The sequence below is a fragment of the Chroicocephalus ridibundus genome, chromosome 1 (genome assembly GCF_963924245.1).
Source record: "Chroicocephalus ridibundus chromosome 1, bChrRid1.1, whole genome shotgun sequence".
In the NCBI taxonomy this organism is placed as follows: Eukaryota; Metazoa; Chordata; class Aves; order Charadriiformes; family Laridae; genus Chroicocephalus; species Chroicocephalus ridibundus.
In genome coordinates this window covers 10,260,909-10,266,604 of record NC_086284.1, presented here as the reverse complement: position 1 = coordinate 10,266,604, position 5,696 = coordinate 10,260,909, and the positions used below count along the sequence as shown (strand labels likewise).

At 53.6% G+C, this 5,696-nt stretch overlaps 1 pseudogene; it reads left to right on the top strand.

Moving 5' to 3' along the window:
* The first annotated feature begins 1,021 nt into the window (after window positions 1-1,021).
* LOC134514457 (F-box only protein 39-like) lies at window positions 1,022-4,633 on the top strand (annotated as a pseudogene).
* Window positions 4,634-5,696: the final 1,063 nt, after the last annotated feature.

The window sequence follows — 5,696 nt, the reverse complement described above, 5'->3', positions numbered from 1 at the left end:
ATGGCCAGGCAGTGCTGTGAGATGCTGAAGGTGCTGCAGGCCCGTTGGCAAGGGGCAGCGGGAGCCTGTGACCAGAACCTCCCCGGGGAGCCCTTCCATCCCCTGGGCAGGATGGAGGCGCAGCAGCAGCTGGGGGCCACAGTGAAGCCCCGGCACCTGGGAGCGGAGTGGCCATGGGTGGATGCAGACACGGATGAGGCTGAGGATGGGGACATGGACAAGGAGGAGGACACAGGACCAGAGAGAAATGTAAAGGAGAAGGAAAGGAGCAGCCCTGTGGAGCTCGGCAGGGGGAGCCTGGCGGAAGTGAAGAGAAACAGCAAGACGGGGCCGGGTGAGAACAACTCCATGGGGCCAAGCACCAGCAGCCCCCCAGGCTCAGGCAGGAGCACCCCCATGGATGCGGAAGGGAGGAGGGACAGGGCGCAGAGCCCCGTGAATGTGCTTCCGCCGCCCAGCAGCCCCCCAGCCAAGGCCACGGACGACAAGTTGCTCTACTTGGAGCTCTTGGACACTGTCAAGATCTTGGAGGAGGAGAGGCAGCAGCGCGACGAGGTCGTGGACAGGGAGTGTGACCAGGCGTCCCCAGGGCTGTGCCCGCTAGGACGGTGCCTGTGTCAGTGCTGCACCCGGCTCTGGCACCGCCTGAAGGACTGGTGGAGACGCTGCTGCCGGACGCGCCGCGTCCGCTTCAGCAATTTCCCCTAATGGGTGGGAAGGGTGGGGCCGGGAACCCCCTAGAGTGCCCCTCTTCTGAACCAATAAAAAAGTCAATATTTTCTCTATCCCTGTGACTGTCAGCAGATCAGTTTTGTCCCTTGACAGGAGCAGAGAATCAGTTTTGTGTAAGGACAACAGTATATGCTACAGTAATCCCAACTCTCCCATGGAGATCATAGAATCGTAGAATCTTCATGGTTGGAAACGACATTTGAGATCATGGAGTCCAATCATTGTGCAGCAGGACACCTATGACGTAGTTGCCGTCACGGAAACTTGGTGGGCTGACTCGCACTCCCTGCGGGAGCACAGCGCTCGTTCCCTGTGCACCTTGAATATCCAATGTCATATCCATGACCCTCATGGGCAAGTGGTCAGGGGAATGTCATGGGCCAACTTGGCCAAGAGAGCCCCAGAACTGTGCGTGAACCTCTTCTTTGAAAGAGTCACGAAGCACGATCACCTAGCCAGGATCCTGCTAGCGGAGATGCCAGTCAGCAGCATAAGAGTCTGCGGAGCTACAGTTTCAGAGACCCAGGCTGGAGAATGAGACGCACCCTCACCAACCTCCTCCCAGCCTCCTGGCGTGTTCTGCAGGTACGGGAACCCAGAGTGACATCTCACCGCGGTATCACAAAGCTAAGCAAAGTGATCCTCCAGGCCTTCTGCATAGCAGCGCTCAGCAGGAGGAATTCCTGACCACTTCAGTGTTATGGCCAGAGGGTCATTTTCATAAGCGAGCCACTGCGGTGTTCCACTCTAGCCTGGTTGAGGTCGTTGTCCTTGTCCAGTTGCGATGCCCGTTATGCCAGTCTTCACTGTCAGGCTGATGTCAGGTTGCCCTCATAAAAAGCTAAAACACCCAAAATACTGGTGCTGGGATGTCAGCTGTGAGCAAAAAGAGCTTTTCAGGCAGGAAAACCTCAGTTTGGTGAAACCGCTTTAGGCTTCTTATAGTTAGACATGTTCACGTTTAGTAACTGGGAACTTTCTTATCCTTTCCGATGTTTCTGAACCCCACCCTTTTGCAGGGAAATCTGCGTATGAGGAGAAGAGTCTGTACACCCTGTTTGCTTGCAGAGCTGTAGCCTGCATCGGCCTGCACTCGTGGTTCTGCTCCCTTTTGGCAACACACAAACGTCTAGAGCGGATGTAAATTAACTGGTGCCCATGTCACAGGCCTTTGGTGTCACGCAGGATGTGCCACCAAAGGTGTGCGACAGCCTTGACCCGCGTCAAGGAGCATCAGGTCTTTGCACGCCTGAGGGAAGCACACGGCCTGATGGTTGCTGACAGCGCTCTTGAGGTTCTGTTGCGCTGCAGAGCTTCCAATGAACAGGCGGGATCTGCAAAGCTTTCTAGAAATTGTCTTTGGATCTACTCTCGTACCGGGGATAATTTCCAATATGTCAAATAAGATCATGGCATGAGCTGAGGGTGCAGCATCTTCTAACGGTAACAGAAGTTGTCTATCTCTTAGGGTGGGGTGCAATGCTCAAGGGCCCCCCCATGTCCACGGGAGAGTTGGGATTACTGTAGCATCTACCGTTGTCGTTACCCAAAACTGATTCTCTGCTCCTGTCAAGGGACAAAATTGATCTGCTGCCAGTCCCTTCTGTTGGTAGTATTGGGAAACTTGTTTATTGAATTCTAGTTACTGCGCTCACCAGTTCTGTTGAGCAGCACTAACAACTTTTGTTCTTTTTGGAAGGAATTAACACTTCAGTGGAACAATGACCGTGAGCTGCTGGACGATGAGCTGCTACAGCTCACCTTGTCATGCCACAGGCTGTTCTTTCTGGAAGTGTGGGCCTTTCTAAGTGTCACCCCCGTGGAGAGGCTGCTCCAAAACCGGGCAGAAAGGAAATGCAGTTTGGCTACTCTAAAGGTAAGACTTTGTGCTTCAAAACTCCCATTCCCTTCCTCTCTCCAATAGCCAGAGAAAGGTGAGGTCCCCAGGGCCAGAGAAAGGGCGCTTACGGAAATGCTAACATAACTACCTTCCCTAAATTACGTTTTAGCATTGTAACGAGCCTGAGAACCACTCGCAGAAACGGGGCTTTCCGACCTCCTCAGCCAGGTACAGAATGCTGCAGAGGCTGAACAACAAGCCCCAGCAGTTCCACGAGTCCTTCCTAGGCTGGGGGTCCCTCTGTCTCCTCTAGTTCAAGCTGGGGATTCTGAGTCACCTGCCAGCCCCGGCGCTTACGTCTACGCTTAAGTCGAGGCCGGGGGGTTGAATCCCACTAAACTGCAAAAAGATGGAAGCACATCTCACTCTTTAGGGATGCTGTGTTGAACTGGGCCAGACCACGACTGTGGCTGGTGTACACCATGCTGTCATGCTGCTTTGCATGCCAGATGCTGAATTCAGTGGATCCTCCCCGATGTGTGCAGCTCCCAGGGGTGCCTCGCTTCTGGGGGTAAAAGGAACCTGGCTCTCCCCAGAGATTCTTCAGCAGGAGATGGTGTTTTCCGTCAGTTTGGAGTGAAAACAGTCACACCTCAAGATTTTACTCCAAGCCAAGGCATTTGGCTTCTCTGGGTTCCTCATTAGTCACAGAGGCTTCTTGTTGTCATGAAATTTAACGGGCTGAGCGTGCTCCGTGTATCTGAGAGACACGACCGTCATTCATTCGTACAGGTCGGGATTTACACAGCCCGACAAGAGCCTAGTGAAGAGGCCCACAGAATCACAGAATGGTAGGGTTGGAAGGGACCTCTGGAGACCCTCCAGTCCAACCCCCTGCCAGAGCAGGGTCACCCGGAGCAGGTTGCACAGGAACGCGTCCAGGTGGGTTTGGAATGTCTCCAGAGACGGAGACTCCACCACCTCTCTGGGCAGCCTGTGCCAGGGCTCTGCCACCCTCACAGGAAAGAAGTTCCTCCTCATGTTTAGGTGGAACTTCCTATGGTCAAGTTTGTGCCCGTTACCTCTTGTCCTGTTGCTGGACACCACTGAAAAGAGCCTGGCCCCATCCTCCTGACACCCCCGCTTTCAGTATTTCTAAGTGTTGATAAGATCCCCCCTCAGTCGTCTTTTTTCCAGACCAAAGAGACCCAAGTCCCTCAGCCTTTCTTCATCAGAGAGGTGTTCCAGTGCCCTCATCACCCTGGTAGCCCTTTGCTGTCCCCTCTCCAGCAGTTCCCTGTCCTTCTGGAACTGGGGAGCCCAGAACTGGACCCAGTGCTCCAGACGCAGCCTCCCCAGGGCCGAGCAGAGGGGGAGGATGGCCTCCCTCCACCTGCTGGCCACACTCTTCTTGTTGCCCCCCAAGATGCCATTGGCCTCCTTGGCCACAAGGGCACATTGCTGGCTCATGGTCATCCTGTTGCCCACCAGGACTCCCAGGTCTCTTTCCACAGAGTTGCTCTCCAGCAGGTCAGCCCCCAACCTGGACTGGTGCAGGGGGTTATTCCTCCCCAGGTGCCGCACCCTACGCTTGCCCTTATTGAATTTCATAAGGTTCCTCTCTGCCCAACTCTCCAACCTGTCCGGGTCTCTCTGTATGGCGGCACAGCCTTCTGGTGTGTCAGCCACCCGCCCCCCCAGCTTTGTGTCATCAGCAAACTTGCTGAGGGTGCACTCTATCCCTTCGTCCAGGTCATTGATGAATATATTGAAGAGGACTGGACCCAGTACTGACCCCTGGGGAACACCACTCGTCACTGACCTCCAACTAGACTCTTTGCCCCTAATCACGACCCTCTGAGCTCTGTCTTTTAACCAGTTATCTGTCCACCTTATCTATGTCCATTTATCTAACCCACACCTCCTAAGCTTCCCTATGAGGATGCTGTGGGAGACCGTGTCGAACGCCTTGCTCAGCTCTTGCACGCTAGTTAGAGGAGGTTCAAATACCTGATTGACTCAGAGATTAATCATTTTGCTGTCGTCTACCCAATGGTATAAGCCAGAGGAAGCGAGAAGAACACCCAGTGCCATCTGCACGCAATGAATGCATCCTTTGGAGGGCTCTAGGAAGGGATTTGAATCTCGACAGCAGTGCCTCTGAACGAGAGAGACCTTTACAGCAAGACAGAGGCAAGGGACAAGGTTGCGCTCCACGCGTTAAAATGTTGGACTTGGGAACGGGCCTCCTACATCTCCAGCATCATTTCTTCTTACCCTTGCTTTGTTTTTCCTCGCCAGAACCAAAGGAAGCAGCGAGCCCTTTTCCACCCTTACGGGCATCTCTAGGAAAAATAAGGCCCCCTCTTTCTTCAGCACCTCTCATTGTAGAGCTTCAAACACCTTACCAATGAAGCCCAGCGCGCTGTTTCCAATTTACAAAGAGGGAAACCGAGACGTGGGGTGATGTCCTGGTTTAACTTCAGCCACCAACAAAGAAACAGGCGGCCGCTCGCTCGCTTCCCCCCTGCCACGGGAGAGGGGTAGAATGGGAAGAAAAAGGCAAAACTTGTGGGTTGAGATCAAGGCAGTTTAACAGAACAGCGAAGGAAAGCAGAAAACCACAACAATAACGCTGTTAGAGGAATGTACAAAACACCATGAATGTACTGCTGCTCACCGACCGGACCCGGGAAGTACCGCTGTCCCGTGCCAGCTCCTTGGGAAAACTGACCCTATTCCTGCCAGAACCGGGTGTTTTCAACCCTTTGTTCTATACCTTCAACGTCATGCCCAGATCTTACACTTTACAATGAATTACCACCGCTTTTCCCTGTCTTTGATATATACACACATCTATAGACATACAGCTATCATAGAACGGTCGAGGTTGGAAGGGACCTTTCAGATCATCAAGTCCAACCATCAACCCAACACTGACAAAAACCACCGCTAACCCACGTCCCTCAGCACCACGTCTGCCCGGCTTGTAAATCCCTCCCGGGACGGTGACTCCACCACTGCCCTGGGCAGCCTCTTCCAATGACAACCCTGTTGGTGAAAACGTTTTTCCTAATATCCATCCTAAACCTCCCCTGGTGCAACTTGAGGCCGTTTCCTCTTG